Source organism: Lolium rigidum, chromosome 4 (assembly GCF_022539505.1).
Source record: "Lolium rigidum isolate FL_2022 chromosome 4, APGP_CSIRO_Lrig_0.1, whole genome shotgun sequence".
Classification (NCBI taxonomy): Eukaryota; Viridiplantae; Streptophyta; class Magnoliopsida; order Poales; family Poaceae; genus Lolium; species Lolium rigidum.
The window spans coordinates 159,417,737-159,439,966 of record NC_061511.1 but is presented as its reverse complement, the minus strand read 5'-3'; the positions used below and the strand labels follow the sequence as shown (position 1 = coordinate 159,439,966).

The 22,230-nt window shown below is 46.7% G+C and overlaps 1 non-coding gene across 1 annotated transcript; it reads right to left on the bottom strand.

The window, feature by feature from the left end:
- Nucleotides 1-9,032: 9,032 nt before the first annotated feature.
- Nucleotides 9,033-9,105, bottom strand: TRNAA-AGC. Its single transcript has one exon. It is a non-coding gene; the product is annotated as a tRNA-Ala (tRNA).
- Between the last annotated feature and the right edge of the window lie 13,125 nt (nucleotides 9,106-22,230).

The window sequence follows — 22,230 nt, the reverse complement described above, 5'->3', positions numbered from 1 at the left end:
TAAGAAGCCATAATATAATTGAACTCATATTTTATAATTCATACACATATAATTCATACAACATTATCCAAATTTAGATGATCATCTATACGAAGTGCTCATAGGGAAACTTTGAGCTTTATTGATATCAACACACATATACGTTGTCTTTACATAAATTCCAGAATACTACAAAGACATTAATCTCAAACAATTATGTAATAAGAAAGAAATGAAAATTACATTGGAATAATAATTTTCCTACACTAAAAATTCTCAAATCTTCACTTGTTCTATTCCAAACCTTGCTCTACCTTGAACCTGCATAAACAACAAAGAAAGAACCAAGTTTGGGTTTGAACAAGTGGCAATGGCACTTGGTCAGCAAAATAAGTAAATTGGTGGAGATAAACATCGAGCGGGGATCAAGTCCCAAGCCAATCCAATGAATCTGCCCACACAATTCATTCACGGGTGACTCACCACAAGGGTGAAAGGGGGTGAAGACACACCAGCACAAGCCATGCCCTTGCGATCGACCAAGCAAGCCACCAGAGCTTGCTATATAATGCACAATGAAGATAAGGGTAAACCATCCAGGAACTCAACAGCATCAGATACAACACATTCAGTTCATCTAGTTCATCCACCAAAAACCACTAATACATAAACCATGGTGACATAAATCAAGTACCAACCAGGACCTTGGAGGAGAAGGGCAAGCTGATCAAGATCAACTAGCAAAAAACCTCTACACCAACAAAATATTTTGTCTAGGAGTTGGAACAAGGCATACTTGATACCTGAAGAGGATCCAATCCATTCATTAGCATGCTCACATCACAACCTGGAGCAGATGCTCCATAGGGATTAATCATCACTTGGTAGTAACCAAGTGATGCTGGCAATAGAGTGGCAAAACCAAGAACCTGATGAATCCAGTAAGTGATAGATATGCAAAATAGGAAGAAAACATAGCATATCCAAGCTAACTAGATACACACAAGGATTTGACCACCAACTGCATCACCTAGCACCACCTAGTCCTTTAAACCATCAGGAATTCCCATTTTTTCATAAAGCACTCAAAGTGGCATTCACATACATGATGCCCTACTGAGAGGATCTCTCTTTTATCAAAAACCCACAAATTATCCATCAAGGTGAGCAACCAGTGACATGAGCAATAGCTACTGAGGTCACATCAAACTTAACCAGTCAATGAAGAGCATCAATCATAATTATCTGGAAAGATTCAAATTGTGATGAACAAATATCCAACAATAGTTGGTATTCATTCAGTTTATTAAAACAAATTGAATTGTTACCAATACACAGTTCATCAATGTATAAATCCAGTGATTATCCTTACACAGTAAGCAACTATAGCTCCATTAGTAATAAGCATAGCACCAAATGATCAAGCAACAAGCAAGCATGACTCTGCACATGATACTTTACTGAAGCCAAAGCTTCAATAAAGCAACCAAGGCTTTCATACAGTGCTTGACAGGGAACAACTGCAAGCAATGGAACCATAATTCAACCCATGTGCACCTAAAAGGTAATAGCAGTTAATTAAAAATTGTCTAGACATCAATTAGAACTAGGCACAGGTGATGATGGAATCACCCAGTGCCCAGAACCAAGGATTTGCAAGGATTCAGTAACCATAGCAAGACAATCGAAATAGATAGCTTCACTTGGCTGCAGAGAAGAGATACATAGCAACCAACCAAGCAAGTAATGGAGATGAACATTTGAGCAAGCTCAAAACCATCTCTCGAACCATAGAAATACCAACAGGGATTGGTACTGCAAGCATTCCATAGCAGCTAGGCTAGCCAGAGAAGGGAATTCGTAGCAGCATTGCAAGAAGAGCATTCGTGCATGATCTCTTGATCATCAAGAAGCAGGAGGAGCACAGGAGCAATCCCAGGGAAGACACCGGCGTTACGCCGACGAGCTCCATCATCATCACAGGCACCAGCAGGCCTGGAGACGACGGCACAAGTGGCGCCACAGCACCACCTGCGCCGAGCCAAGCTCCAGGTAGCCAGCACGTCGACAGCGACTGCACCACTTCATCTGGAACCACGGATCGATGAAGAACATCACCAGGGCGATGGAATCCTAGATGTAGAGGGGAGGCGATCTAGAGAAGGAGGCGTCGTGCGTCAGATCGACGCGGACAGAAGGGTACGTAGAGCGTCGCGAGAGGAGGCGTTTGCGACCAACGGCGAGGTCAGGGGCAGCCGGATTTGGCCGTAGCAAGGAGGCGAAGGCGGCGGCGACGCGAATCGCCAGTCGCGTAGCGAGAGAGCTAGGGTTAGGGTTCGCGTGAGAGAAAGCAAGGGAATGGACCGACTCGGTCGGTTTGGGCCGGCCCAGTCTGGTTCAGCCACTGGTGGTTGACCAGTGGGACCATGGGCAGTTTGGTCATTTCACCATCAGATTTAAACCCTTTTCACTTTGAAAATTTCAAATAAATCCAAATGAATTCCAAAAATTCAAGAAAAATATGAATGATACATAAAAAATATTTCTTAACCAAAATAAAATATAAAATAAAATAAAAAAATATAATTTTTGGTTAAAGAAATTTCAAATGAATTCAAAGTTGAAATTTAAATTTAAAATATTTTCTTGAAAATAAAATCAAGGAAATTTCAAACTTTCTTAAATAATTGTTAACTCAAATAGTTTCAAAAAGATAAATTCTATTATCTCAAGTATTTATTTCTAAAAGAAAATCCTTATTGAATAAATTATTAAATCATGATAAATTATTAGTAAAAGGAATTAGTATTCAAATAAAGCTTCGATATTCAATAAATTTAAGAATTTATATTAACATTCTGGGGAAAAGGGATTCAACCAAAAGAAATCCGCCATGCATGCATCATTTGAACTTTTCAGAACCCGAGGTCCAGGTTCCATTCAAACCCACGAACTGCACTATCTCGCAGTCTCCGGGCAAGTTCATTCTTGCTCATGCCATGTTGATTATTTTCTAGCAATTTACTCGCAAAGCAATATACTTATCACTCCTGCATTGAAAATGAAATGTTACTTTTCCAATTATGAATATGACTATGTGGTGGGCAATGGAACCATGGTATGTGTTGATGGTGGAGGTTCCATTGCAAGGGTTCTACTCATCTAGGACTAATCACCAATGCCGTCTAGTGATTCAAGCGCCGTACATATCACGTTAACCATAAGATCTATAATGGCTCCGGGAAAGTCACTTGTATATTTTCCCTTCTACTTTCAACGGACATGATAGAGCCTAGCTATGTGTTTGGAGAACACTTAGTAGGTTGGGATGGACTTAATCTCCCCATCCGTGTGGATGAAGGGTGCTCTACCGTCTATGATGGATTTTCCATAACATATCATGGGTAAAGCCGTATGATCGGAAGATGTCTACCGGAGATGTGTGTACGGACAAAAGGGTGGGTATGCAGGGTCGTGGAGAAGGCAGTGATTGGTTTGGTTCTTATACTAGGCCTCACACCAAGGAAGTGTAGACGGGAAAGTACGCCCGGTTGGAAACAAGGATAAGTTCTCTTATGGGAAAAGTAATGCACCTCTGCAGAGTGTATCAAATTGTGGCTTGTCACTCCCTGTTCCGGAAAGGGAACTACGAACGCGGCAGGAAAGGAATTCCGTGAAGTTCTGATCAACCTGTGAAGAATGGCAGGCATAGTTTTCCGAATAAAATAAACCTTTTGAAGAAATGTTTGCGAAACATGCATTGACCTGAGATCTTCTGATCAATGGTCATAGCTAGTGCATCAAACACCTTTTCTTTTGAACTTTTTAAGTACCTCTATACTCACTTTTTTCTAAACCCTTGCTAGACCGTGAATCCGAAGAGGATGCCTGCACGGGAGCACCAAAAGGCAAATATGACTTGGTCTACGAGGAGCCAGACTTGTCCGGGGGTGTAGAAGTCATGGACTATGGGATAGTCTAAGGAACCGATGAAGTGGAGGCGGAGGAGTAGAGTTATGCCGTAGGCATTGATGGCGCGTGATGCACACGTCCGTTGGGAACCCCAAGAGGAAGGTGTGATGCGCACAACAGTAAGTTTTCCCTCAGAAAGAAACCAAGGTTATCGAACCAGTAGGAGATGAAGGCCACGTGAAGATTGTTGGTGGAGGAATGTAGTGCGGGGCAACACCAGGGATTCCGGCGCCAACGTGGAACCTGCACAACACAATCACAATACTTTGCCCCAACTTAATAGTGAGGTTGTCAATCTCACCGGCTTGCTGTAAACAAAGGATTAAACGTATGGTGTGGAGAATGATGTTTGTTTGCGAAGAACAACAAAGAGCAGAGATTGCAGTAGATTGTATTTCAGATGTAAAAGAATGGACCGGGGTCCACAGTTCACTAGTGGTGTCTCTCCAATAAGATAAATAGCATGATGGGTGAACAAATTGCAGTTGGGGCAATTGACAAATAGAGAGGGCATAACAATGCACATACATATCATGATGACTACTATGAGATTTACTTAGGGCATTATGACAAAGAACATAGACCGCTATCCAGCATGCATCTATGCCTAAAAAGTCCACCTTCGGGTTAACATCCGCACCCCTTCCAGTATTAAGTTGCAAACAACAGACAATTGCATTAAGTATTGTGCGTAATATAATCAACACAAATATCCTTAGACAAAGCATCAATGTTTTATCCCTAGTGGCAACATCACATCCATAACCTTAGAACTTTCTGTCACTGTCCCAGATTCAATGGAGGCATGAACCCACTATCGAGCATAAATACTACCTCTTGGAGTTACAAGTATCAACTTGGCCAGAGCCTCTACTAGCAACGGAGAGCATGCAAGAACATAAACAACACATATATATGATAGATCAATTAATCAACTTGACATAGTATTCCATATTCATCGGATCCCAACAAACACAACATGTAGCATTACAAATAGATGATCTTGATCATGATAGGCAGCTCACAAAATCTATACATGATAGCACAAGAGGAGAAGACAACCATCTAGCTACTGCTATGGACCCATAGTCCAAGGATGAACTACTCACGCATCAATCAAGAGGCGGGAATGATGATGTGGAGTCCTCCGGTGATGATTTCCATCTCCGGCAGGGTGCCGGAGGCGATCTCCTGAATCCCCCGAGATGGGATTGGCGGCGGCGGTGTCACAGTAACTTTTCTCGTATCGTGGCTCTCGGTGTTAGGGTTTTCGCGACAGAGAGAATAAATAGGCGAAGGGGCAGATTCGGGGGACGCTCGAGGGGCCCACCCCATAGGGCGGCGCGGCCACCCGTCGCCCCTCTTCGTCTCCTCTTCGGACTTCTGGAAGGCTCCGTGCAAAATAAGACCGTGGGCTTTTGTTTCGTCCAATTCCGAGAATATTTCCTGTGTAGGATTTCTGAAACCAAAAACAGCAGAAAACAGGACTGGCGCTTCGGCATCTTGTTAATAGGTTAGTGCCGGAAAATATATCAAAATGATATAAAGTGTATATAAAACATGTGAGTATTGTCATAAAACTAGCACGGAACATAAGAAATTATAGATACGTTTAAGACGTATCAAGCATTCCCAAGCTTAGTTCCTACTCGTCCTCGAATCGGTAAACGATAACAAGGATAATTTCTGAAGTGACATGCTACTATCATAATCTTGATCAATACTATTGTAAAGCATATGAAATGAATGAAGTGATTCGAAGCAATGGTCTAGATGATGACTAAACAACTGAATCATATAGCAAAGACTTTTCATGAATAGTACTTTCAAGACAAGCATCAATAAGTCTTGCATAAGAGTTAACTCATAAAGCAATAGATTCTTAATAGAAGGTTTTGAAGCAACACAAAGGATAATTAAGTTTCAGCAATTGCTTTCAACTTGTAACATGTGCATCTCATGGATAGTTGTCAACATAAAGCAATATAACAAGTGCAATAAGTAAACATGTAAGAATCAATGCACACAGCTTGACACAAGTGTTTGCTTCTAAGATAGAAAGAAGTATGTAAACTGACTCAACATAAAGTAAAAGAAAGACCCTTCGCAGAGGGAAGCATGGATTACTCATGTGCTAGAGCTTTTTATTTTGAAAACATGGAAACAATTTTGTCAACGGTAGTAATAATTCATATGTGTTATGCATAAAACCTCTTATAAGTTGCAAACCTCATGTATCGAATACCAATAGTGCCCGCACCTTGTCCTAATTAGCTCGGATTTCCATGGATTATCATTGCATTACATATGTTTCAACCAAGTATCACAAAGGGGTACCTCTATGCCACCTGTACAAAGGTCCAAGAAGATAGATCGCATTTGATTTGTCAGTTTTGATAGATCTCAACTTGAGGACATCCATACCGGGACAACATAGAAAACAGATAATGGACTCCTCTTTAATGCTTAAGCATTCAACAACAGATAATATTCTCATAAGGTGAGAGGTAAGGTCACCATGTAGATAAGTGGTGAGGCTAAACCTGAGCTCGTATGAAACCAAACAAACTGAGCTTTACGTTTTTGCTGGGTCAAAAACTTCAAATCAGGCAACCAAATAACAGACTAATTCTTCACCGTAACCGGTCTCGAAACGAGATGTAGATTTGTTCTCAGTAGGGTAGTGGTGCAAATTCGCCTTATGTTATCCGGGAGACAATGGTTGGCCGGAAATCTCAATTTGGAGGCTCTCGCGTGAGGATGGATCGTGCTGCAGCAGTCGGGAAGCAGCTGGGGGAACAATCCATGCGTCGTTGCGTCGATCTATGTTCACCTTGCAGCAGTAAGCGGCGACCGCTGGCTCCTGTTCTATTGTCAGCACCGAGCAAGCACAGAGCAGACATCAGATGCGGCAAATGCTCCTATCCAAACGGACGCGTTGGAGTGTCCGTTTTTGGTTGTTTGGATCGGTCTCTGGAAACGCGGCTAGACGAAAATGTCTGTGGCTTTTTTTTGTTCCCCAACGCGCAGGAGACTCAAATCACTATTCCTCTTTTCTACAGTACTAGTTGGCCATGAACCAGCCTGGCGAGCTCCGCCCCGTCCCGGCGGCCTCTGCCCCCGCCCCGGCGACCTCCGCCCCGCCACGGCTCGTCCCGCCCGTGCTCGCAACGTACCGGCAGGCCACGCTCGGCCACGGCTCGCCGCGTCCCAGCAGGCCACGCCCGCGGCCAGCTCCGCCCCACCCGTGGCTCGTGCAGCCGGCGTCGCTCCCGCCTGTGCCCGCCCCCGTCCGTGGCCGGCCGTGCCCGCATGTGCCCGCTCGTGCCGCCCCCGCCTGTTCCAGCTCCAGGGCCGACGCGGCCGGCGCTGCCCCGCCCCCGGCCGTGGCCGACGCGTCCGGCCCCGCCCGTGCCCACGCTCGTCGCGGCGAGCTCCGCCCACGCCCGTGCCCGCACCCGTTGCGGCGAGCTCCGCCCACGCCCGTGGCTCACGCTGCCGGCGACCGTGCCCACGGCGGCGTGGCAAGCGGCCGGCGTCCGTTCCCGCGGTCGTGCTCGCGGCGAGCTCCGCCCACGCCTGTGGCTCGCGCGGTCGGCGCCCGTGCCTGCGCGGCCAGCGACCGTGCTCGCAGCGGTGTTGCGAGGGGTCGGCGCCCGTGCTCGCGGCCAGCTCCGCCCACACCCTTGGTCGTCGCCCTGCCCGTCACCGTCGACGAGCTTTGCCGCCGGAGCTCATTTTGGCAGCGGCAACTTCCGGTAGAGATGAAAAAAAGGAGGAGTCGACGCCGGGGTACGCCATACGTGGGCGGCGGCAGTTGGCCAGGCCAGCCAAACTCAGGTGGCTATTCCGGTCATATTCATGGGTAAAAAAGGAGACATAGGAGAGAGAATATGTGGGGTCAGGCGGATAGAAACGGACGCCTGGAGCCACACGAAACTGTCCGGGCAGACGCAAAGGCCGTCCAGATTTGGGTCAGCTTTGGGACAACCAGGACAATAATACTGATGGCTTTTTGGGTATGGGTGTCTCCGTTGGATGCTGCTTTTACCAAAACGGACGCGTGCTTTGAGAAGTTTGCCCTCGCTCAACACCTAGAGGTCGGAATGCCTGTTGCACTTCTTCTACGAAGGCGACATGAGCGTCAGAGTGTTCGAAGACTCATCATTTCATAGTCACTACCATAGGGACGACTCCGACGAAAACAACGACAACAGTGACGACGTCGACGGAGTTCTAGGGCATTCTTTCTTTGCAGCTAAGATATCGAGTGTCAGTTGAAGCGACTAGTGTAGGGTTATATCGCAACGAAGAGGCAAGGACCATATATAACCCTACAATTTATCTAGCTTGGGTGACTGGGTGTTCTTTCTTCGCAGCGAAAAGATAGGGGCCAACACAACCCAGTAGTTAGGTTTTCTCATTTTGCGTTGTTTCAAATTATGTCCCAAAACATATGGTAAATGTTTCTATCTATCAATGAAAAAAATTGCGAACATAAAATGCGTCGGGCAGATGGGTTATCCGACACAAACAGTCGATCAATTGTGGCTGGAAGACCGATTTCGTGTCCACGACCCAACTTAAAGAGATATAGATGGTTACTTTTTGTGACCGGAATATAGCGAACCGCTGGAGATACCCTAAGCTTGTCCTCTGTTGAAGTTCATATGCACTTTGTGCTGTCGTACAAGTAGGTAAATTGTGAGCCCATGTAAGAGGGGTTTGTCCTCTCGATTATGCATATTTAATCTGGAACACAACGGTTGGCTGGAAATCTCAATTTGGATGCCTCCACGTGAGGATCGATCGTGCTGCATCAGTCGGGAGGCAGCGGCAGGAACAATTCATGCGTTGATCTGTGCTCACCTTACAGCAGTAAGCGGCGACCGCTGGCTGCTGTTCCTACCGCGCTCTCGGCTGGTCACAGAGCAGTCAGTAGATAGACATGCGTGTGGGTTTATGGCTAAATATGGAGCCACGATGGTACATGCAGTTTTAAAATGGAATGGTTCCTCGCCAAAAAAAGAAAGAATAGAAACGGGAAGGAAACGGATGCGAGGTGTATAGATCGAAAAAAGTGGAGATGCGGGGTATCGATCCCCGTGCCTCTCGCATGCTAAGCGAGCGCTCTACCATCTGAGCAACATCCCCAAGTTTGTTATTTTTTTCTTCGAATTAGTTTGTAGTACTATAGTTGATTATCTGTTCCGACTCACCAAATGAATGACTGAACATGCCGACCCGAGCTTTAAACGTGGGAGTGACATATATAGTTGTTGGATGCGCTGAATCAATGCTTATCACGCCGTGTTTACAAAATCCGCGGGTTATTTTATAAAGCTATTAATCCTAATTGATGGCTTGCAAGAGGTATATAAATATGTGGGGATGACGGTCCGTACCGTGGAAGGCTTTGCCCACCCTCTCTTCCTGCACCGCCGGACGTATCTGTTGGGTACGTTGTGGGATAACTTTAGACTCCTCCATGCTTCGGTCCAAGCCTATCCGACGACAGGCATCGCTTTGCTCGTCAGAAATTAGCCTTCTTATAAATTCAAATCATAATATGACAAACTTCACCTTGAGACAAATTCATTCTTGTGGCATGAATTTGAATAATCTTCTGAACAACAAAGAACCAACAACACTAGAACATGAAACTCGTGACATGTATTTAAAATCTTCATCAGTACTAGAACATTGCAATGCTGATAACTTGAGATGATGAGCGATAGGTGTACTAGCAGACCTTGATATGTACTCAAAATCTTTATCAAAACAAAAATAATTCATGTTGTTTTACATGCACTTCCATGGTGACGGGACTTTCCGGAAAAAATGAGCAATGATATTTTTGGGGTACGTCAATAGATGCAAGTATGCAGGTTCAGTGTGATCGACAATCATTTCCTTCCCTCAATTATACATTTTGTTTCCACCTCACAGGGCGATGCTCCCATTTTTTTAAAAAAAAAAGAGGAAATGGGAGAGATTATTCTGCTTGTGGATAAACTATACAGCACGTTGGACCAGCCTGCAGATTTGCCTCTCTGGTCGTAGTGTAGCTCCATAGATTGCAAGAACTTTTGCAACTTGAATTAAATGGAACACATGATTCTCCTCCAGGCCTCAGGAGGCCTATGATATAGTTCACTTAGCACATAGACCACCTCAATAGTATTGGAACTTTAATTGTATTGGTTGGCTGCAAAACAAATGTTGATGCAACCAGGAAACGTGGATAAGTTGGATCTTAATTTACTATTTAGGGGGAGCATGAGATTTAGCTTTCTGCTGGAATGATCATATATGCATTAGTAATCAAATGTGCCCAACACCCAAATCTGAAACTGCTCCAGATTGTTGGTTAACATATTACAATGTAAATTACAATTACTTAGATACTTTCAGCTACCTCCATTGTCTAGTAATCATGTGATATGTACAAAGTCGAGAAACTAATAAGTCATGTCACAAACAAGAAAATTGGTTGGCTCTGGAGGAAAGAAATATGTCTGGTGCTTCCACTTTCGGTTTCAGATTACATTAAGACTTCTACTTTCAGTACAGAAATCACTCTTTTCTGTTTGCATGACCTCCAAATACAACAGATTTCTACTTCTCCAACAGGTAAATTGAGCAATTGTATAAACCCGAATGCTTGCGATCATTCATTACTTCATTACAGATATATGGAAATTTTCAAGGTACATTAAAATTTCTTTAAATAATTAATATTATTCCTACGAATCAACCCAGTCTGCCGCAGTCAAGCTCGGTAGCATGAAAGAACTCAAACAAATCTTCTTCACATGAGACTCTGGAGGCATATGAATGATGTAGCCCAGTGAGAATATCACTTCACTAGTTTTATCAAGTATTGCAGCCTGAAAGAACTTGAAAATATGTTTCTTCTACCGCTCCTCAGGAGGCATATGAATGATGCAGCACATTGAACACATATCACTTCACTTCAGTAGTTTCTGGTAGCTCGCTCAGACTTTAACTGGAGCTGCAGGGCTGCAAAAACAGAGACTGATGCAATCAGCCACCTTAGATAAGCTGGTGTTGCAAAAAACAACTAGTTCCTCCTTTCCATAATTCTTGTTCTGGTTTTAAAATTTGAACTACAATCACAACAAGAATTATGAAACAGATGGAGTATATTAACATGGAATTGAACTTTCTTTTAGCAATCCATATAAGAACATTAGTTCTCAGTTTTCATGTCCTGCTCGCTTCATCATCTCAAGTAAAAATCTGAATGAGCTCTGTAGATTCCGCGCCAACTTGGCAACATCTTACAATGTACTTATCAGTCCAAAGATCTCAGAAGCCCCATTGCATAGAAGATGTAAATTGTACATAAGTGCATCAAGCTTTACGTTTTCTTCTAGAGAAAAAAATCAACATCAATTGTCAACCAATCTTGTACACGGTCTATTTTACTGATACAGTGTGGAGATTACATGGTTAATGTGCAGCTTAACGTTATACTTGAATCCATTTTTTGCATAGAAGAGAAAGGTAATCAATGGTATTTGTTGAAGCTACACGAGAAACAAGTAAATTCCAACATTGAGCTGACTCCGACCGAACATGTACCACTATCATGTAAGAAGATTTTTATCAGATATAACCATAGTTTAAAATAGCCGGCTATAGCCGGGCTATAGCCCGCTATAGCCTTTCCTGCATGGTGCGGCTAACTGCATTAGCCCGCTAAAAGGTGTCAAAATCCTTAAATAGCCGGCTATAGCCAGGCTATAGCCGGGTTATAGCTGTTTTGGGAGGCCGCGGCTATATCCTGTAGCCGGCTATTTTAAACATTGGATATAACGCGGCAATAAAAGGAGAGAGATTTGTATATATCTACAAAAGACAACCAATGAACAAAGTTTCGAGTCAAGGGTTCACCTTGTCGAGCACCAAAGAAGGAGGCCATGCCATGATGTAGGGATACATATCGTCGTGAATGATCGGAAAGAGCTTATTGAGCTCCTCCGTTTCCAGGCAAAAGGATAGGAACCAGCCAGGTAACTTGAGATCCACCTCACAGTAAGCAGACAAGTACACAAAGCCGTTTTCAATCACGATAACCTTGAGTATAACATGATCATCCATGAAACTGCCCCTGAGCCCATCAATGCCCTGCTCCAGCGGAAATATCTTGTCCAACATCCACCTCTCCAAACCATCATTATCGGTTCCCCGAGCCAAACAACAAGGGTGCGTTTCACGAGTGCAGATGACACAGAGCTTCCCATCCCTAGTCTCACCGGCAACAAGTGCTTCTTGCCCTTCCACGTGAGGTAGATTGATCCGAGAGAACTGCATCGTAGCGGTGCTGAGCACGCGCGCCGTGGCTAGACTCTCTGCTACCCAGTAGATGGAGCCATTCACCAGCTTTCCGTTGTCGGGGGTGTACTTCTCGTCCAAAGGCTCCAACACGGGCCGCATGTTTGGAGCGAACACCAACGGGAAAATCTGCCACTCTCTGGTTTCTGACGAGAGGATGGCGGCTTGCGCCCCGTAGTCTTCGTTGCCGACGCAGATAACGCGGAACGGGCCTTGGTCCTCTTCCGAGGAGAGGACATGGTACTCGGTGCACATGTTTGCGCAGATCTCGTCGGGCGGCGTGGGGAAGAGATGTAGGGCACACGTCAGCGGGTTGTAGACGGCCAAGCCATCGGCTCTGTTATAGCTGATGAGAACAACGTACCCGTCGTGGCAGTCCTTGATTGACCACTCGGGGTCGGGGCCTTCGTCGTCGGGAAGGCGGGTGAGGAGGAAATCGGCGCCACGGACGGCCGCGGTGAGGTCCGGGTCGGAGCGCAGGCGGACGGGGCGGAAGGCAGGGGTGTCGGAGTCGAAGAAGTCGAGGAATAGGCCGAGGAGTGGGGGCGAGTGGAGGTCGCGGAAGCGGCGGCGGAAGGCGGGGGATGAACGGACGGCGCGGGAGGAAGGCGGGGCAGGCGAGGGCGGCGCGGACGAGGGTCGGGAGGGAGGGGAGGCGGAGGAATATCTCCCGAAGGAGGTCGTCGCCGAGGGCAGATATGGTGGTCAGAGCAGCTGGTCGGGATTTCGGCGGTGGCGGCTCACATGCCATGGCGAGTTGGCGGCACAGGGAATGGGGAGTGAAGGGTGTCTAGGTTCAACCAAGGACAAAAGAAGAAAGAAGCAAAGAACCGTGAACCCAAGAAAGCCCGTGGAAAAAGGGAGTAGCCAGCTCACGGTACAGACTGCCTGGAGCCACCGCATGCAAGCGCGTATGACCCTCATGAGCGTGCGGTGAAGGCTGGAGCGAATTGATTACCATGTCGCCTGGAAGCTAGGCTGAACGCACGCTCCCCCGAACGCGGTCGCTCGAGGAGGAACGGTCTCCAGCTACCGATCAAACCATCAATCCAGGAACCCCACCCCAATCCGCTTTTCTTTTTTTTCCTTTTTCGAGCAACGTTAGCTATATATGCGCGCGTTTTCAACTTTGTTTCCTTGTTTTTCTTGTCCCGCGACTTGGCGCAGTCGCTCCTTTATCCATTTCCTTTCATGCCCACGTGAATCCACATGGCTTAATTAAGTTGAAAACGACTTGACTACCCGCAAGAAAATTAAGTAACCTCCCAACCAAGTTTCTAGGTACTCCGTATCTTATTTTCTTCGTTTCTCTAGACTAATCAACTTTTTGCAAAACTATCAACAAACTATTTCTCCTAAGGTTGTGGCTTAATTAAGATACTAATTGATCATATAAGTGTAAGTGCACTGTATATGTTGTTAGTTTCTTATTACGCACATGGTTACATCCCTTTAACCATTTTTTTGCGTTTGATGAATTGCTAACTAGCGGATGTGTATATCAGAGCAATCATGTTTGAGGACCTATCCCTTCTCACACAGATGGTTAGTATGAAGTATAGGAGCAACTCAAGGAGATTATGCCTACAAAGCTGATAGGTTGCCTTACAAAATTAAGTGAGTGCCACTTCTGGATTTCTTATAAACTTTTTGTGTTTGAATGATGGATTGATTCTTGTGGTTCCTATGTTCACAATCATGTGTATCAGTAATTAGTTTCCAGTCTCAAGTATGTTGATAAAGCTGGCTGCCATTATGTAGTCATGATTGTCATGGACCTTATGGAAGTGAGAGCGCCAGAGTTGATATTTGTTGGCAGATATTTTTTATGATCAAACAAATTAAAGGAGTGTATATTATGCTTGACAAATTATTCCCTTTGCCTGATGCCCATGTAGGTTGTGAGTCATGTCTGAAATACTCCCTCCGGTCGGATTAGATTGACGCAAGCTCGGGCATCAAGTACACACACGCTGGTACTGTTTCGTGTCGATTAATTTCGACCGGAGGTAGTATTTCGTTTTTTCATGGTTTTATTGTTGTATGACCATGCATGTTTCTTGTGTAAGTATCCGGTCAAACACCTTACTATATACCTCACATGCAAAAATAAGCACAATTTTCTTATCCAGAAGCAATAGACCTCATGATTATATTATTATGATGGTCAAATATCCCTTCGAGGTTCAGATGTATGCCTTGCTTAATCTGATATTTTTCTTGTTATTCATTCACACAGAACTTTGTATGGATATTTTGACTTATCTGTACTTCCTACCCTTACAGCTTAAATTAGCTGTAATAACATGAATAGATTATCCATTTCACCCAGCATTTTTTCAGATGTTGATTCAGATTTTGCCATGCATACATGTAGGTCCAGATGCTTGCCTTTTTAGGTAAAAATGTATACCATATTTTTTCTTGATGTAGATTTATTTCCAACAAAACAGAGAAGGCTCCTTTGCTACTTCTGGACTAAGCTCTTAAATTCTCCAGTTTAAGCAAGCCTTAAACTGCAATCCATCATGTACTAGAAGGGAGAAACGGTCAGGAATCTATAGGTCCATCTGCATGTTGTTTCTCTTTGTGAATTTCGAAATTTTCAAGATATCATATGGCATGCATTCTTCAAAATTAAAGACTGGTGCACGGGTTGATGTGAAATCCCAGTTTAAGTTTGCACACTGATGATATCATGTGCAGTAAACATATTTTTTGTTGTTGTTTCTACTTAATTGGCAGACAGTTCGGTGAATAGAAATTGGGGATGAAAAATGGCTAGGTGAGCTATTTATACATAGGGGTAGGGTAGAAATCTGCGACTAATTAAGGTTAGCTTTAGCCTTCAAGTGGGGAAACAAGAAGAATTGATTTTCTTGAAGAAGGCAGCTAACTGGAGGGCTCCAGTGCTGTTTTCATTTGTCTGTCATGTTATTATCCTGTAATAATAATTCAAAGTCTAAGCTATGGGAACAACTACTACAGAAAAACACCATGTCATATTGATGTAATGGGTACAATGACGATGTTGTCGGACTGGGGTGACTACAAAGCTCAGTAGTGTGTAGAAAAGAAAAGTGAGGACCCAACAATAAATAAATTAAAATGGGCACTTATAAGAGAAATTGACGGGCTTTGTGTGCCAATGTGTAATGCGTTGATCCAATACGACGCACTTGTAAACATCTATACTGACCCCCGCGTCGCTCGAGCGGAGTGACCCGAGGGAACCCTCCGCCGCTCGGCTACCCCTCCGCCGCTGCCGCCGACGTCGTCGCGGTGGCGGCGGCCCCGGCCTCCGAAGGCGGCGCGGGGAGAGCTCACGGTGGACGCGGAGGGCGGCCGGGCGTCGACGGCTGGCCCTGGAGGCTTCTGGCGGCGCGGGATGCCGGCACGGCGGGCCCGGGCTTCGACGGCGGGGGTGGCACGCTGGGTGCGGTGCGGCTCGGGCCGCGCGCCTGGCGTGCCTTGTGAGACATGGGGCGTCGGAGGGGCTTCGGCGGCGGCTGGCTGCTGGTCTTCCGGTGGCGCCCGAGCGTCGGCGGGCTGGATGGCACGGCAGGAGGTGCCGGCACCTGAGCTTGGAGGCTGGCGGCGGTGGCGCGGCCAGGGCCCGCTCTCGCTCGGAAGGGCCCAATCTAGGCCTGCTCGGGCTTGGAGACGCGCCGGCGCAGGCAGGCCGGGGCGGCGGCCCCGACAACGTGGTGGTGGCAGAGGTTCTGGCGGCCTAGCTTCTCCTCTGCACGGAAGTCATGTGGATGGCGTGGATCGGGGTCCCCGCGCCCTGATCTGCTTGAGCTTGGTGGCTATGGTGTACCATCGTGTGTGGCAGGCCGGCCGGGGCGCAGACCGGCTGGCATCTGCAAGCCGTGGTGGAGGTGTGCCACGGTACAAGGACGGCGGCGCGGCGGCGCTGCTTCTGGTTGGCCAAGCGCTGCAATAGCACCTTGGGGACGGCGGCAAGGTTGGTGTGAGGTGTTGGCCTGCTGTGCGTGGAGGCCAGAGCGGCGGCTCCGAAATCATGGTCGTGTTGATGGTTTTCCTCTGGGTGCGTGGGCGGCAAGGCTTGCTTCCATGGCGTGGACCCTCTGGTCGGTAGTCTGTGCTCGTCCGGTGTTTTGGACTGTCCTTGGGACAGTGGAGGTGGTGCGGGTCTCCGGACGAAAGTCCTGTCTGACTTGGTCGGTGCTGGCAACGGCGGCGCTCGAGGGCGTCATTTTTCCTCCTTGGAGGTGTTGCTGTGGAGTCCCGTCACCCCTCCGCCCACCATTCCAGGGTGAAAGAACAAATCCGGCTTTGTCGGATTGGATGACGGCGGCGTCTTTGGATGTCGTGACCTCCTTGGAGGCGTCATTTTTTTAGAATGTTTGGGAGCCATCACGGTATTGCCTTGGCTACTACTTGGGTCGACGTTTTCGGGTATCCGTCGGTGCGCGAGTGCCGCTGGCTTGCTTTTGCGGCCTGCCTCACCCCTCGAAGCTTGAAAGGCCTAGTCTCTTTCGGCTCTGACTTCCTTTACAGGGACGTGGACCGGGCAGTCACAACGCTCGCCGTTACCGTCGTGCTGGTGTCATTCGGTGGTGCTCCAGACCTAGTTGCTATAGGTCGTTTGGCCAGGTGTGTGGTTTTCACCAGTTTCTCCCTGAAAACTGTGCCGCTTGGTTTTTCTTGTCTGGTTTTCCTTATAAACTGGACACGGGTATTGCGTGTGTATCAGTTTTCGGTCAGTTTCCCTTATAAATTGGTTAAATTTCCCTCTTCTTAATAAATAGGCGGAGCTCCTGCCGGTTGCTCCAAAAGAGAAATTGAGTTTTCTTAATTAGTTGTCAATGTAAACTAGGTTTGACTTTTCTTAGAAAATGTTGTTAATGTATCTTTCTCGCTGCTTTGCATTAATTATTCTTGTTCAAGATTCTTGCACTTTTTAGAGTCAATTTAGATTTAGGATATTCAAGACCATTCCTATTACCGACGCTCGTATACGATAAAATTGTCTAATCCAAATAATAATAAATTTATGGGAGGTCGCTCCAAAGAAGGATAAACATGCAGTAAAAAATGGTTAAAATTGACATAAATAAAACATGTTGGTCATTGGAGGTTTAGGAAAATGATGCAAAATATGTGGTGCCCAACAAAATGAAATCAACTATCTATAAGTATTATTTTCCCGTAGCAACGCACGGGCATTTAACTAGTAAAAATAAAAGGATTCATTTATCGATCGCTAGCTTCCGCGCTCAGTCGATCGCCTTGTAACCCCGCCTGCTTAATGAAGTTTCTCTTTTACCCGCAAAAAAAAGCTTCCACGCACAGTCAAATCTACTTGGAATGGGCCCACTTGATCAGCCGGTAATTAACCGCTCGACGACTAATTTTTTTTTGAACACTGGAGAGGCCCCGAAGGGCCTAGATGCCACTTCATTATACAGTGGTGCAGGTGCAAATAACAGCAAGGACCTTAACAGAAAAAGGAAATACAACCAAGCCCCTACTTTTTACAGGAAAGACCCTAGACAAAATATGGGGAAATCAATCGGGTCCTCCGCAACCGCCGCACATTGCAGAGCTCGAAACACGGCCATCCTCGCCGGCACCGGGGACTAAACCACTTGGAGCCAAGAGGAAGTGGGGCCTCCGCATGGAGGTTGAAGTCTTGCCGGCATTCATCGCCAGCCGCGGTGGCCACCAGATGGCCAGCAGGGTCGGACGCCAAGACGAAGGGCGCCGAGAATCTTCCGCAAGAAAAGGCAGCATCACTACTCCAGGACCGCCGGAGCACTGGCTACCGAGCGCCGCCACCCTGTTCTCCCCATCACCTCCATGGCGCGTTGACGAAGAAGGAGCAGAACTGCAGACCCCAGAGCTCCACCAGCCAGATTGGTGCGAGTTTATTGACGAAGACACCGGCACAGCACCTCCCTGCCACTCGTGGCACCACGCCACCATGGCAAGGAAGAGGAGCACCGCAAGTCGCCCGACGCCTCCCGCCGGCGCCAGCGACACGCTCCAAGACGGCACATGGCCAACTACCCACTAGGGGGAAAGCTACCTCTGAAACTATCAGTACTATGTACAAGAGGAGCCTGCCACCTAGACCATCCCCTCGCCGGCCAGCATAGCCACCGGAGAGAAGGAAGGAGAGGGGCGGCGGCGGAGAACTGGAGTCGACTCTCAATGAGAAGCCGTGGGAGCAGAGAGGAGAGAAAAGACGGCTTCAAACAACCGTTCGACGACTAAGTATGGCCATTTCAAGTACACGTGCAGGTTCGATCAACTATTGTCTGCATGCAGCAGACTAAACTGAATCATGAGTAGTAGTAGTAGTACAAATATGGGCCGTCATAAATCACGACGTTATTAATAGCACACACACATGATTCCTGGCTACCTTCACATCATGGATCGATAACGTCTCCTTGGTTTCCATTCTTCCTACATGCTCCAGCTAGCTGCTCCATTCGCTAGCGCCGTCATCTACTCCTCCTTCGACGGTAACAACAAGAAGAACGTTCATGTTCAGCAAAACCAAATCTAACTCCAGTTTAAGCACACAAATGACAACGCATCATCTGAATTTTACAACTGCAGCTACCTCAAACCTAAACCAACATCGACATCAGCTCCATTGCCACTTCAGCCAACGGCGCTACGTGTCACAGCCATGCTCACACAAAACCAAGAAATATTGTTGTGTTGATTTTCCTGGAAAGCCAAACAGATAAAAATTGATTACAACCACAAAACAACTAGGTGGGTAAAGGAATCAAGGTCGCCCACCAAATCCAAGAAGGAAAGAATCAGCACGACTCGCACTTATTAGTGCCATGACCAAAGGCCTAACTATACACTACAGCCAAAACCTGAAAACTAAACAAGCACAAATCGGCTCAAGGGCGGAATCACACTTCAGGCACAGCTACATGGTGGTGCCAAAGAGCATTGTCACGACCCTATCTCCGATCTAGAAGTAAGAGGGATTCAGGAGGGAGAATTGGGGAATCGGGAGCTAGACGAAGATGAACTGGGAAGGGGATTCGGGGGTTCAGGATTCTTCTCATTCGATGACCGTATATGGTTCGATGCTCGTCCTATATTGAGTTACAGCTCCAGCCCAGCTGGGAATGGCCTCAGGCCCAACTCACGCGTACAAAGCCCTCACGGCCCTGGGTTCTGAGCCCAACACACATAGGATTATGTCTCGCTGCCTAATGGTGATGGGGACGTGACATTCCCCTTCGCTTCAGTGGATGCTTGACCCCAAGCATGAGCCCGTGGAAATAACTGCTTCATGTGGTCTTCCACTTCCCAGGTAGACGCTGGAGAATGAGACCACCGCACCTTGATCATCCGTCGAGTGCCGCCACCACGTCGTACCAATGCTCGATCCAAGTACATGAACAGGTATAGCAATTAATGAGAGGGTATGCACATCGAGTATCGACCTTTGTTGCCGGAGGCACTCGACGCTTCAATTGGGACACATGAATCACTCGGATGAATGCGACCGGAAGCGAGCAACTCGAGTTTGTAAGCCACCTCGCCGATACGCTTCAGAACTTTGTAAGGCCCGAAGAATCGGAAGGAGAGTTTATGGTTGCTGCGAGTCGCTACAGATGACTGCACATACGGCTGCAATTTAAGGTACACCATGTCACCCACCTGGAAGTGTCGCTCAGATCGTTTTTTATCCGCTCGTGCCTTCATCCTTTGTTGCGCCCGGACCAACTGTTGTTGCAACAGTTCCGTCATGACTGCTCTCTCTATAAGCCAGACTTCCAAATCAGGCGACGCACAGTCATCAGAAGAAATGCCAAGTTGCCAAGGAGAATGCCCATACAAAACCTCGAACGGGGACTTGCCAAGTGCGGAATGGTAAGAAGTATTGTACCAGTACTCGGCAAGGGGCAACCAGAGTGCCCATTTCTGCAGGCAAGAGTGTACAAAACATCGTAGGTATGCCTCCAAGCATTGGTTGATGCGTTCAGTGGTGCCATCAGTTTGGGGGTAATATGCAGAGCTCATATGTAGGGATGTGTCCGAGAGTCGAAACAGTTCTTGCCAAAGAGTGCTTGTGAAGATGGGATCTCTGTCTGACACAATCACTTTTGGTAGGCCATGTAGCTTGAACACATTGTTCATGTAGGCTTGAGCAACTTGCAAGGTTGTGAATGGGTGAGCTAATGGAATGAAATGAGCATAACGGGTTAGCTTGTCTACCACCACTAAGATGACAATGTGCCCAGATGACTTTGGCAAACCTTCAACAAAGTCAAGTGTCACAACATCCCAAGCTTGCTTCGGCACAGGTAATGGTTGAAGTAACCCTGGCAACCTGACATGCTCCATTTTGGCTTTCTGACAAATCTCACAAGATTGGACATAGAGGGTGACGTCCTTCTTCAGATTTGGCCAGGCAACTCGTTTGTATGTTGGCAACTGTCCAGAGTGCCCCCCAACGCCATTGTTGTGTAAAGCCTGAAGGATATGTGACTAAGCTGTAGGGTTAACTCCCACCCAAATCCTACCTTTGTAACGCAAAATGCCATTGACTAGCGAAAACCCTATGTCATTATTGCTATTGATGCTGAGTTCAGCCAATAATTTCTGGCAAAAATTATCATCTTGATAGCCATTCTGCAGGTTGTCAAGCCAAGCTGGAGTAGCAGCCGAAATAGCTGCCAGAGATTCACTGTCAAGTTGGCGTGATAGGGCATCAGCTGCTAGGTTGGTACTGCCTTTCTTGTATTGGATCGTGTAGCTTAGGCCCATCAGTTTAACAAAGGCCTTGTGCTGTAATGGGGTGTGCAGTCGTTGATCCACCATATGGAGAAGGCTTTTGTGATCGGTGCGAATCACAAAGGGTTGGTGTTGGAGATACGATCGCCATTTGTCTACCGCCATAAGGATCGCAAGACACTCCTTTTCATAGGCTGAAAGTGTTTGGTTGCGAGGACATAACGCCTTGCTCATGTAAGCCACTGGGTGATTATTCTGCATTAGTACCGCACCCACTCCGGTGTTGCAGGCATCAGTCTCCAACATAAATGGCTGTGAGAAATCTGGAAGGCCTAAAACTGGAGTACATGTCATCGTTGTCTTTAGTGAATCGAAAGCTCTTTGCTGATTAAGCTCCCACATGAATAGAACTCCTTTCTTGAGCAAGTGAGTGAGTGGTTGAGCAATAACTCCATAGTGTTTGACAAACCGACGGTAGTACCCCGTGAGGCCAAGGAATCCACGCAAGGTCTTGAGAGAAGAGGGAATCGGCCAGCTCTGTACTGCCTGGATTTTACTGTTGTCCGTAGACACTCCAGCTTTCCCAATGATGTGGCCCAGACAATCAAGACTTTGTTGTGCAAAAGTACATTTGCTTCGTTTGACCACCAACTTATTCTGCGCCAAGATAGTGAACACTGCTTTGAGGTGAGTGAGATGATCTTCCAGAGTGTGGCTATAGATCAAGATGTCATCGACAAAACAAGCACACATTTGCGAAGGAGATCTGCAAAGAGTGAGTTGATCAGACTTTGGAAAGTTGCTGGAGCATTTGTCAGCCCGAAAGGCATAACCAAAAACTCATATAAGCCCTGGCGAGTCTGGAATGTTGTTTTCATGAACTCGCCCTCGGCCATGCGCACTTGATGATAACCAGAGCGCAGGTCCAATTTTGTAAACCATCCAGCCCCAGCAAGTTCATCAAGAAGTTCCTCCACAATGGGCATAGGATACTTGTGCTTGACTGTGAGCTCATTCAACTATCTATAGTCGATGCAGAATCTCCACGTACCATCTTTTTTACGGACCGGGAGCACCGGAGAAGCAAAAGGGCTGTGACTTCGCTGGATGATACCGTTGGCCAGCATTTCATATACTTGTCTTTCAATTTCATTTTTTTGGTCCGGTGTGTATCGA